This window comes from Stenella coeruleoalba, assembly GCF_951394435.1.
Source record: "Stenella coeruleoalba genome assembly, chromosome: 9".
Lineage (NCBI taxonomy): Eukaryota > Metazoa > Chordata > Mammalia > Artiodactyla > Delphinidae > Stenella > Stenella coeruleoalba.
This window is the reverse complement of record NC_137155.1, coordinates 56,991,894-57,004,608: the sequence shown is the minus strand read 5'-3', so window position 1 is coordinate 57,004,608 and position 12,715 is coordinate 56,991,894. Positions and strand designations below refer to the sequence as shown.

The 12,715-nt window shown below is 40.2% G+C and overlaps 1 long non-coding RNA gene across 1 annotated transcript in view; it reads right to left on the bottom strand.

The window, feature by feature from the left end:
- Positions 1-1,328: 1,328 nt before the first annotated feature.
- LOC307191918 overlaps positions 1,329-12,715 on the bottom strand; it is a 149,145-nt gene continuing 137,758 nt past the window's right edge. The window contains exon 5 of the long non-coding RNA XR_013829888.1: positions 1,329-6,699. This is a non-coding gene — a long non-coding RNA (uncharacterized lncRNA). The remainder of the gene's footprint in view (positions 6,700-12,715) is intronic.

The window sequence follows — 12,715 nt, the reverse complement described above, 5'->3', positions numbered from 1 at the left end:
GCCAGTGACACTGCTGACAAAGCAGTTTATCTCACTTTACTGCATGGTTTTATTAATTCTTCCACAGCCAACTGAGCTCTTTCTCTTGGGAATTGCCTGGGAGGCAGAAAGTCTTATTTCTGTCCCACTTTGGTATTCCTAGGGCTGAGCAGAATTTTGAATTGGTCTCACTTTCCAGTAAATTCACCCTGCCTGGTTCTGAGTCAGGGTTTGTTTTGGTTGTCTACTGCTGGAAAGCAAACCACACCAGCACTTGATGGCTTAAAATAACAACAGCCGTTTACTGTCTTTCACATTTCTGAGCGTTAACCAGGCTCAGCTGGATGTTTCTTCTGCTCTGTGTGGTGCTGGGTGGGGACTTCACCAGGGTGGCACTTCTCAGTTGCCTCACCAGTGTGCTTGGCAGTTGGCACTGGCTGGTGGCTGGACGCTCATCTGGGACTGTTGACCAGAGCACCTTAGTTCTTCTCCATTCAGTTTTTCCACATGGCTTGAGTGTCTCATGGCATAGTCTGGATTCCAAAAGGGAGCATTTCTCGCACACAAGAGAAACTGCAGGCCTCTCCAGGCTCAGCCTTGGAAGTTACACAGTGTCACTTCTGCTGCTTTCTATTGGATGAGGAAAGTCAGAGGGCCAGCGCAGACTCAGGGTAAAAGGATATAGATCCACCTCTTAATGAGAGGAGTGGCAAAGAACTTGCAGCCATGTTTAATGCACTATAGGTATTTTCTCTAGAGATCAATTTGCTTGCTGAGGACACAGTATACCACAAAATGTATCTCTGACGTTGCCCAATTGTTTCACAAATGTACAAGTCTACTGCATTTCTTAAAAAATCAACTCAAAGGCCAGCACCATCCCCTCCTTTTTCATACACATCTTACTGTGATGGAGAATAATCGGGCTCAGGAACTATGCTTCTGTTTACTCTTCTGGCTCACTGATGTTGATGACCACTGTTAAATAAAAGCATGCTTGCATTTCACTTTTTCATTTATATTTCGTCATTTTGCATTTTTGGTTGAATAATACTTCTATATCCTATTTTTTAAATTAATTTATTTATTGTTGGCTGCATTGGGTCTTCATTGCTGCACTCCTGCTTTCTCTAGTTGCTGCGAGCGGGGGCTACTCTTCATTACGGTGCGGAGTCTTCTCATTGCGGTGGCTTCTCTTGTTGCGGAGCACGTGCTGTAGGCGCACGGGCTTCAGTAGCTGTGGCTCGAGGGCTCTAGAGCGCAGGCTCAGTAGTTGTGGTGCCGGGCTTCGTTGCTCCGTGGCAGGCATGTGGGATCTTCCCGGCCCAGGGCTCAAACCCGTGTCCCCTGCACTGACAGGCGGATTCTCAACCACTGTGCCACCAGGGAAGCCCTAGAGCTCTTTTTTGATTCCAGTTCAGAAAGGATACAGAAGTGGGCTTACCTGGTGGCACAGTGGAGCTGGGAAAGGGGGACTGGGGCAGACTGGGAACAGCATTGAATGCCACATTTTGGTCACGTTTACTTAAGTGGTGGTGAGGGAGCAAAAGGTTTTTAATAAGCAACCGATGCCGTCTTGAATGGTAATGTCTTTGGCAATGTTGTGTAGGAATTGGAAGAACGTGTTTCAGGAAACAACCTATAGAAGAAACACACAAAGATAAGAATGGGCAGCACATTCAAATATTCACAAATGGGCCAGTATTGCTAGGGAAGTGGAGGTGGCCTGGGAAAGCCAGTGGCAGCTCACGAGGCCGTGGCAGATGTGTGCCTAGGCACCCTCCCTTTGGTCCCCAATCTCCTGTCTGGGCGCCTAGGGCCCCCAGTGCGTGTCTCTGTACCCCATGGTTTCTCCTGCCCATGGTGTCATAACATGATCGGACTTCCTTCCCAGGCTACCAGTCCTTCTTGGCTCTTCATATGCTCCGTGCACGTGGGGCTCCTTGTCAGAGCCCTTGTCAGATACATTTCCTCTGCCATGCTGCCCCATGGCACATCTACCTCCTGATAAGCCCCTGACCCCTTGTCTTGTGGGAGTAGAGGGCTCACAGAGCCCCTGGCTGCTTTAACTTTCAACTTCTGAGGAAAAAACCCAAAACAACCCAGAGTTAAGATCTCAAAGCCCTTTATAGTCTGTTAAATTGTGTGCAAACAGTATTATTGCCATCATTATGAGTTCCAGAATTCTGCAAATCCTTGGTGGTCAGGAGCCTGTGTGTTTTTCATTTCCTCTAAGGCACTTGGCATGGTCCGTTGGTGGTATATATGTCCTCAGTAAGTAATGATGGTAATGAATAGTGATAATGTATAGTTTATTTAATCTCTGTGCTTACCCTTTCCAAGCATCGGGGTAATTTTTCTTCCAAACATTGGGGTCTGTGGACAATTTTAAGAGGTGCACTGAGGTTCAAGAGTTCTTTATTGATCCTTTTCTTTCCATTTTGGAATTTTAATAAAACAGCCACTGGCCATTAAAGCCCGCATATCATGAGAGTGTAGGAACGAAATTAAAGATGAGAAATTATTGGGACAAGGAGATACCACTTCATGCCCATTAGGATGGCTATAATTAAAAAGACAGGTAAAAACAAGTGTTGATGAGGATGTGGAAAAATTAGAAACTTCATACATTGCTGATGGAAATGTAAAACGGTGCTTTTGAAAATTTGTCAGTTCCTCAGAATGTTTAACATAGAGTTATCATTTAACCCAGAAATTCCTAGAGATGTATCCAAGAGAATTGAAAACATATTCACACTAAAATTGATACATAAATGTTCTCTAAAGTATGAGTGATAGTAGCCAAAAAGCGTAAACAATCCAAATGTCCAACTGATGAATGGGTAAGTAAACGTGGTACATACATGCAAGGGATTATTATTCTGCCATAAAAAGGAATGAACTTCTGATACATGCTACACCATGGATGAACCTTGAAATAATTATGCTACATTAAAGAAGCCAGTCACAGAAGACCACATATTGTATGATTTTGTTTATATGAGATGTTCAGAAAAGGCAACTCCATAGAGACAGAAGGTAGAATAGTGGTTGCGTACGACTGTATGTCAGGCAGGGAGGGAGATGGGACAGTGACCGCTAAGGAGTATGGGTTGTACTGGGAGGTGATGAAAATGTTCTAAAATTGATTGATGGTTACATAACTCCCTAAATATATTAAAAACCATTGAATTTTAAGTGGATGAATTGCATGAAGTGTAAATTATATCTCAGTAAAGCTTTCTAAAAAATAATTAGTGTGAAGAGAGATTTATAAGCATTTCAACCCTTGTTAGTGTTCACCTATCTTCTAGTTCTGACCACCCCTCCATGATGACCTCCTCAACTCTGAGAGTAAAGTTGTGACTCCTGCTACAACTCTTTCCCTGTCCCTGCAAGGGACAGTAACTGTGGTTCGTATCCGACTCTTAGACTTCCTTCCTTCCTGAGTACTCCGTGGGCCATCCCCTACTTCTGCAGCATTAGCCCTGGTCCCTCAGGCTCTATAAATCACACTCGCCATTCTTCCTGCTAACTTTAAAGTGATCTGAGATACTTTGTATAAAGGATGAGGCAGCATATAAAAATAACTAGTATTGTACTGATTTTTCTCATCTGGTGGTTTGGGGGAAACATATTTGTAAAATTCTAGCAAATGTGAGAAGCCACAGAAAATTGCCTCTCATTCAGGTGGAGAAGCTAGATTTTTAATTTTGTTTTATTGATCAGTGAGGTAGGTACAATGATATTTTACTTCATAGTTTTCCTGCAGCAGCGACATTCACCCATCCTGCTGCAACTGCCAGGCCAACTTAGCTAGCGGGCCATTCTATGTGTGCCAGAGGCAGCCGTGGAAAAGGCAGGGATTCCTGGGCTGGCAGCTCCATCTCCCCAAAGTGCAAATGCAACCTGAAGTGTATGACTTACTAAGGGAGCACTTTGTTACAGACAAGTTGGAAGAGTCTGTTTGACAGCTGAAGTCAGACCATTTTGATTTTTACATAAAGATAGTTAAACATCGCTTTGACAGGTTTATTCTAATTTGGTAAAGGCAATAATTTTATGGGATGGTAACTGTTTCCTTGCAGTCCTGATTCCTGCTGTTACTCTTGCATTTTCTTCTAATTGGCAGATTGATGGGCTCCCAAGAGTTTGCTCAAAAACCATTTGAGAAGAAGAAAGACCAATCAGAGGAGCTTGCCTTCTCTCCTGAAAGATGAGTTCTAATAGTGTGGGTGAAGGGGCTATTTTTACACACATTTTACAAATGATTTCTGGCATACTCATGGACTTTTTACCTAAATTTAATTTGTATGAAAGTAATAAATGTGCTTAGTTTAAAAGTCCAATACTACTACAAGACTTTGAAAGAAAAACAGCAACCCTGTCCCCAACTGATCCCCTCCCCCAATTTCTTCTTCCATGAGAGTCCAGGAAATTCCTTTCATCTCTTTAGCTGTACCTCCTGTTATTTACCTTCATATTTCTAAATGACAATATTATACTGCTATTTGTTTTTCAGTTACAGCTACTACCCATTAACCTCCTGTCGTGGAAATGAGAATTCAGCTCTCATGCTCCTCTACCTTGTCATCCTTGAAATTCCTTTTTCTTCTCTTCTCTGTTGGATCCTCTAATTTTTGTTTATTTGTTGTGACTGATGTTGTTAATCTCATGTCTTGCTCTTTCTTAACTACCTTGTTTTGGTGGAGCATATCCTCCAGGAACTTTTTGAAAAGTGACACATGGGAAATTCCCTGGCAGTCCAGTGGTTAGGACTCGGTGCTTTCACTGCCGTGGCCCCGGGTGGCCCAGGTTCAATCTCTAGGTGGGCAACTAAGAACCTGCAAGCCTCGAGGCACGGCCAAAAAAAAAAAAAAAACAAAGTGACACATGGAAGATACATTTTGAGATCTTGTCCTTTTTTGCCATCATATTTGATTGAAAGCTTAGCTGGGTATGAGATTCTAGCTTGGAAATTATTTTCTCTTAGGACCTCAAAGGCATTATTCCATTGTCTTCTAACTTCTGGTACTGCTACTGAAGAGTCTGATACCATCCTGCTTCTGCATGTGATCTGTTATCTGTCCTCTCTGTCTCTGTCTCTCAGAGCTTTTATTCTTTATCCCCAGAAATCTATAATATCTTTGATATCTATCAATATCATTGTTGTGGGTTATTTTCATTCATTGTGTTGGGCCTTTGTGGAGCTCATTCAATCTGAAAAATATCCTTTGGGAAAGTTTTCTTATGTAATTTCTTTGATAGCTCCCTGGTCTGTTTTATTTGTTCTATCATCTTTCAGAAATTAGACTTCCTGAATTGATTCTCCAGCTTTCTCTTCTCCATACTTTTCCCTATTTATACTATTTTCTGGAAGAGTTAGTCAGTTATCTTCCAATTCTGTTACATTAAAAATTTCTGTTATCATGTATTTAATTTCCAAGAGCTTTCTATTGTACACTGGATATTCCTCTTTTCTAGCATCTTGCTATTTCCCTTCCTCTCTGAAGATAACAGTCATTATTCCCTGAAGTTTTGCCCTGATCCCTGCGTTGCCTCTGTGTCCTTTACCATACTTGCATCGTGGGACAGATAACTCAGTGTGCAGCTCCAACATGGCTTGAGCCAAATTAACATGAAGAAATCATTATTGAAATTTTCTTCTTTTTGTTTCTGGAGATACTGCACCATACTGAGTCTCTTCCTAATATATTTGACCCCTCCTCTCTCCCTTCAGTGCATCCTCTTCTCTCCTTCTTTAATCGAGGGGCCATCATTTGATGGATCTGCTACTCTTCTGTTTCTAAATTTAAAAAGAAAAGACCCCCAACTCGGAGCTTTCCTTATTCTCATAGGTTCAACTAGTAGCTCTGTGTGAATCTATAGTGCTTCAATCTCTATTTCCAAACTGTTTCGTACACGAGACCTGGTTCTATATGCCTACTGCCTATCAGACATTTCCCTTTGAAGATTCTGACACAGTTCAAATGCAACATGTTTGCACCAAACTAACATCAAACCAATTTTCCACAGAATGAATGTCTGCTCCCAGTAGCATCTCCTTCACTCAGCCTCTCAGACTTGAAACTTGAGAACCAGTCAGTCTTACCTTTAATCTCAATAGCTGGCAACACTCAGCTGATGCTTACTCAGAATTTGAGAGTGTTCTACGTACTAGAGACTGTGGTGAGGTTAATGCTATGACAGGTTTAGGTCATGGTCTCTGCTCAAGGTGTTACAGTCCGTGATCTGGAAGTGCATGAGACTCAAGTTAGGGGTGTGTCTAGGCATCTTCTAGATCACTACTGCTGCAGGCTGGGCTCTCCAGGAAGCAGACTCTGAGGTGGAGATTAATGCACAGGAAGTTTGGGGGCGGTGCTCGTGAGGTCAACACCCGAGTAAAGGAAGAGAAAGAAGCAGGAGTGGGCAAAGGGAAAAGTTGAGCTGTGCTGTCTTTGTGGCGGCCTCAGCAGACAGACGCTAAGGAGAGTTCAGAAGCTGAGACAGCAACTCTTCCTAGAAGGAACCAGAGCTTTATATTTCCATGGACCAGTCATTGGATGCAGGCGACCTTAGGAAAGGGGCTGACCTTGGACAAAGCAGCTCCCTTTCTGAGAGGCAATCCCCGAGGGCTTTCTGTCAGCAGTGGGGAGAGTCACACCTTCATCCCCGAAGGGACATGTGGCTTGTGGTGCTGCTTCCCGGCATCCACGAGACCTGTGGACTTAAGCATAGTCTTGGTCACCTCAGAGGTAGATAACAAATAGGGGTTGGTTGACTGAGTAAAGAATTCAGAAAGAATGACGTAATCTTTCATTCATTCATTGTATTTCATGCCAACTGAACCCACTCAGGCTGCATTAGGTATTAAAGATAAAATGATAAAATTCACAGGCTCAGCCTTAAATAAGCTTGCAGTCTGGTAGGGACTACCAAAAAGTAAGCAAATACTATAATACCATGAGAATTATAAAACAGAGGATTATGGACTAAAAATGCATTTTCGAAGAAGATTTAGGACATGAAAAATACCAAATGAAAAAAGAGAATACAAACTGTTTAAACAGATTTGTTTAAGCATATTTTCCAGCATATGTTTTTGTTAAACCAGTGCTAAAAAATCCCTTGCAATCTGATTTGTAAACTTTCTGAACTATTTTTAAAAATTACCATTCACCTAGAAACACTACATGCACTGAACTGTTACAGGCAATATTGTCCTTGTCTTTTTTGCAGCTTTATTTTTTTTCCTTCTCTAAATATGTAAAAATGTATAAATATATGTATAGAAAAAAATTCTGGAAAGAAATTCATCGAACTATTAACAGTACTTATAACCCCAAGTTGTTGACTTTTGTCTTAATTTTTTTTCTCCTTTAAGCTTTTTTTTTTTTTTGGTCTTGACCAAATTTTCCACTATAAGTCTGAGTGCCTTTTATAATGAAAGAAAACGACTTTAAAATACAGTGTGAAAGTGTGACAAAGTCATGTGAACACAGAAGAAGAAAACTCAGAGCCGTTAAGTGAGGGAGAGCTTCTCAGAAGAGGCATCACCTACGCCACGCCAAGCATGGAAGGTGAGTCGGAACGGCCAGGAGAAGGGAGGGGGCTCACGGTGCCTGTGCTTGAAGGACCTTTCAAGCAGAAAGGATGAAATGTGCCCCTGCCCCTGGATGTGAAGAAGCATGTAGGGTGAACTGCAAGTTCAGAAGGTCTGAGAACTAGGGAGCTTTTGAGTGGTGAGAGATGAGGCTGGAAGGGCAAGAAGCAGGCAGATCGTGAAGGGCTGGAGGAACAGGAATGTGGACTTCATCTGGGAGCCCCAGGCAGATGCTCCCATGACACCTAATACAGCTGAAAAGGACCCATGGCTGAACGAGGTGCTGATTTTTTTTTTTCCATTTTAACATCTTTATTGGAGTATAATTGCTTTACAATGGTATGTTAGTTTCAGCTTCACAACAAAATGAATCAGTTATATATATACATATGTTCCCATATCTCTTCCCGCTTGCGTCTCCCTCCCTCCCACTCTCCCTATCCCACCCCTCTAGGTGGTCACAAAGCACCGAGCTGATCTCCCTGTGCTATGCGGCTGCTTCCCACTAGCTATCTACCTTACGTTTGGTAGTGTATATATGTCCATGCCTCTCTCGCGCTTTCTCACCATTTACCCTTCCCCCTCCCCATAGCCTCAAGTCCATTCTCTAGTAGTAAGTCTGTGTCTTTATTCCTGTTTCACTCCTAGGTTTTTCATGACATTTCTTTCCCTTAAATTCCATATATATGTGTTAGCATACGGTATTTGTCTCTCTCTTTCTGACTTACTTCACTCTGTAATGACAGACTCTAGGTCTATCCACCACATTACAAATAGCTCAATTTCGTTTCTTTTTATGGCTGAGTAATATTCCATTGTATATATGTGCCACATCTTCTTTATCCATTCATCCGATGATGGACACTTAGGTTGTTTCCATCTCTGGGCTATTGTAAATAGAGCTGCAATGAACATTTTGATACATGACTCTTTTTGAATTATGGTTTTCTCAGGGTATATGCCCCATAGTGGGATTGCTGGGTCATATGGTAGTTCTATTTGTAGTTTTTTAAGGAACCTCCATACTGTTCTCCACAGTGGCTGTATCAATTTACATTCCCACCAACAGTGCAAGAGGGTTCCCTTTTCTCCACACCCTCTCCAGCATTTATTGTTTCTAGATTTTTTGATGATGGGCATTCTGACTGGTGTGAGATGATATCTCATTGTAGTTTTGATTTGCATTTCTCTAATGATTAGTGATGTTGAGCATTCTTTCATGTGTCTGTTGGCACTCTGTATATCTTCTTTGGAGAAATGTCTATTTAGGTCTTCTGCCCATTTTTGGATTGGGTTATTTGTTTTTTTGTTATTAAGCTGCATATAAATTTTGGAGATTAATCCTTTGTCAGTTGCTTCATTTGCAAATATTTTCTCCCATTCTGAGGGTTGTCTTTTGGTCTTCTTTATGGTTTCCTTTGCTGCGCAAAAACTTTTAAGTTTCATTAGGTCCCATTTGTTTACTTTTGTTTTTATTTCCATTTCTCTAGGAGGTGGGTCAAAAAGGACCTTGCTGTGATTTATGTCATAGAGTGTTCTGCCTATGTTTTCCTCTAAGAGTTTTATAGTGTCTGGCCTTACATTTAGGTCTTTAATCCATTTTGAGCTTATTTTTGTGTATGGTGTTAGGGAGTGATCTAATCTCATACTTTTACATGTACCTGTCCAGTTTTCCCAGCACCACTTATTGAAGAGGCTGTCCTTTCTCCACTGTACATTCCTGCCTCCTTTGTCAAAGATAAGGTGACCATATGTGCGTGGGTTTATCTCTGAGCTTTCTATCCTGTTCCATTGAGCTATATTTCTGTTTTTGTGTCAGTACCATACTGTCTTGATTACTGTAGGTTTGTAGTATAGTCTGAAGTCTGGAAGCCTGATTCCTCCAGCTCCGTTTTTCGTTCTCAAGATTGCTTTGGCTATTCGGGGTCTTTTGTGTTTCCATACAAATTGTGAAATTTTTTGATCTAGTTCTGTGAAAAATGCCAGTGGTAATTTGATAGGGATTGCATTGAATCTGTAGATTGCTTTGGGTAGTAGAGTCATTTTCACAATGTTGATTCTTCCAATCCAAGAACATGGTATATATCTCCATCTATTTGTATCATCTTTAATTTCTTTCATCAGTGTCTTATAATTTTCTGCATACAGGTCTTTTGTCTCCTTAGGTAGGTTTATTCCTAGATATTTTATTCTTTTTGTTGCAATGGTAAATGGGAGTGTTTTCTTGATTTCACTTTCAGATTTTTCATCATTAGTGTATAGGAATGCCAGAGATTTCTGTGCATTAATTTTGTATCCTGCAACTTTACCAAATTCATTGATTAGCTCTAGTAGTTTTCTGGTAGCATCTTTAGGATTCTCTATATATAGTATCATGTCATCTGCAAAGAGTGACAGCTTTACTTCTTTTTCGATTTGGATTCCTTTTATTTCCTTTTCTTCTCTGACTGCTGTGGCTAAAACTTCCAAAACTATGTTGCATAAGAGTGGTGAGAGTGGGCAACCTTGTCTTGTTCCTGATCTTAGTGGAAATGCTTTCAGTTTTTCACCATTGAGGACGATGTTGGCTGTGGGTTTGTCATATATGGCCTTTATTTTGTTGAGGAAAGTTCCCTCTATGCCTACTTTCTGGAGGGTTTTTATCATAAATGGGTGTTGAATTTTGTCAAAAGCTTTCTCTGCATCTACTGAGATGATCATATGGTTTTTCTCCTTCAATTTGTTAATATGGTGTATCATGTTGATTAATTTGCGTATATTGAAGAATCCTTGCATTCCTGGAATAAACCCCACTTGATCGTGGTGTATGATCCGTTTAATGTGCTGTTGGATTCTGTTTGCTAGTATTTTGTTGAGGATTTCTGCATCTATGTTCATCAGTGATATTGGCCTGTAGTTTTCTTTCTTTGTGATGTCCTTATCTGGTTTTGGTATCAGGGTGATGGTGGCCTCGTAGAATGAGTTTGGGAGTGTTCCTCCCTCTGCTATATTTTGGAAGAGTTTGAGAAGGATAGGTGTTAGCTCTTCTCTAAATGTTTGATCGAATTCGCCTGTGAAGCCATCTGGTCCTGGGCTTTTGCTTGTTGGAAGATTTTTAATCACAGTTTCAATTTCAGTGCTTGTGATTGGTCTGTTCATATTTTCTATTTCTTCCTGATTCAGTCTTGGCAGGTTGTGCCTTTCTAAGAATTTGTCCATTTCTTCCAGGTTGTCCATTTTATTGGCATAGAGTTGCTTGTAGTAATCTCTCATGATCTTTTGTATTTCTGCAGTGTCAGTTGTTACTTCTCCTTTTTCATTTCTAAATCTATTGATTTGAGTCTTCTCCCTTTTTTTCTTGATGAGTCTGGCTAATGGTTTATCAATTTTGTTTATCCTTTCAAAGAACCAGCTTTTAGCTTTATTGATCTTTGCTATCGTTTCCTTCATTTCTTTTTCATTTATTTCTGATCTGATGTTTATGATTTCTTTCCTTCTGCTAACTTTGGGGATTTTTTGTTCTTCTTTCTCTAATTGCTTTAGGTGCAAGGTTAGGTTGTTTATTCGAGATGTTTCCTGTTTCTTAAGGTAGGATTGTATTGCTATAAACTTCCCTCTGAGAACTGCTTTTGCTGCATCCCATAGATTTTGAGTCGTCATGTCTCCATTGTCATTTGTTTCTAGGTATTTTTTGATTTCCTCTTTGATTTCTTCAGTGATCACTTCGTTATTAAGTAGTGTATTGTTTAGCCTCCATGTGTTTGTATTTTTTACAGATCTTTTCCTGTAATTGATATCTAGTCTCATAGCGTTGTGGTCGGAAAAGATACTTGATACGATTTCAATTTTCTTAAATTTACCAAGGCTTGATTTGTGACCCAAGATATGATCTATCCTGGAGAATGTTCCATGAGCACTTGAGAAAAATGTATTCTGTTGTTTTTGGATGGAATGTCCTATAAATATCAATTAAGTCCATCTCGTTTAATGTATCATTTAAAGCTTGTGTTTCCTTATTTATTTTCATTTTGGATGATCTGTCCATTGGTGAAAGTGGGGTGTTAAAGTCCCCTACTATGAATGTGTTACTGTCGATTTCCCCTTTTATGGCTGTTAGTATTTGCCTTATGTATTGAGGTGCTCCTATGTTGGATGCATAAATATTTACAATTGTTATATCTTCTTCTTGGATCGATCCCTTGATCATTATGTAGTGTCCTTCTTTGTCTCTTCTAATAGTCGTTGTTTTAAAGTCTATTTTGTCTGATATGAGAATTGCTACTCCAGCTTTCTTTTGGTTTCCATTTGCATGAAATACCTTTTTCCATCCCCTTACTTTCAGTCTGTATGTGTCTCTAGGTCTGAAGTGGGTCTCCTGTAGACAGCAAATATATGCATCTTGTTTTTGTATCCATTCAGCCAATCTGTGTCTTTTGGTGGGAACATTTAGTCCATTTACATTTAAGGTAATTATCGATATGTATGTTCCCATTCCCATTTTCTTAATTGTTTTGGGTTCGTTATTGTAGGTCTTTTCCTTCTCTTGTGTTTCTTGCCTAGAGAAGTTCCTTTAGCAGTTGTTGTAGAGCTGGTTTGGTGGTGCTGAACTCTCAGCTTTTGCTTGTCTGTAAAGGTTTTAATTTCTGCATCAAATCTGAATGAGATCCTTGCTGGGTAGAGTAATCTTGGTTGCAGGTTTTTCTCCTTCAACACTTTCAATATGTCCTGCCACTCCCTTCTGGCTTGCAGAGTTTCTGTTGAAAGATCAGCTGTTAACCTTATGGGGATTCCCTTGTGTGTTATTTGTTGTTTTTCCCTTGCTGCTTTTAATATGTTTTCTTTGTATTTAATTTTTGACAGTTTGATTAATATGTGTCTTGGCGTATTTCTTCTTGGATTTATCCTGTATGGGACTCTCTGTGCTTCCTGGACTTGATTAACTATTTCCTTTCCCATATTAGGGAAGTTTTCAACTATAATCTCTTCAAATATTTTCTCAGTCCCTTTCTTTTTCTCTTCTTCTTCTGGAACCCCTATAATTCGAATGTTGGTGCATTTAATGTTGTCCCAGAGGTCTCTGAGACTGTCCTCAGTTCTTTTCATTCTTTTTTCTTTATTCTGCTCTGCAGTAGTTATTTCCACTATTTTATCTTC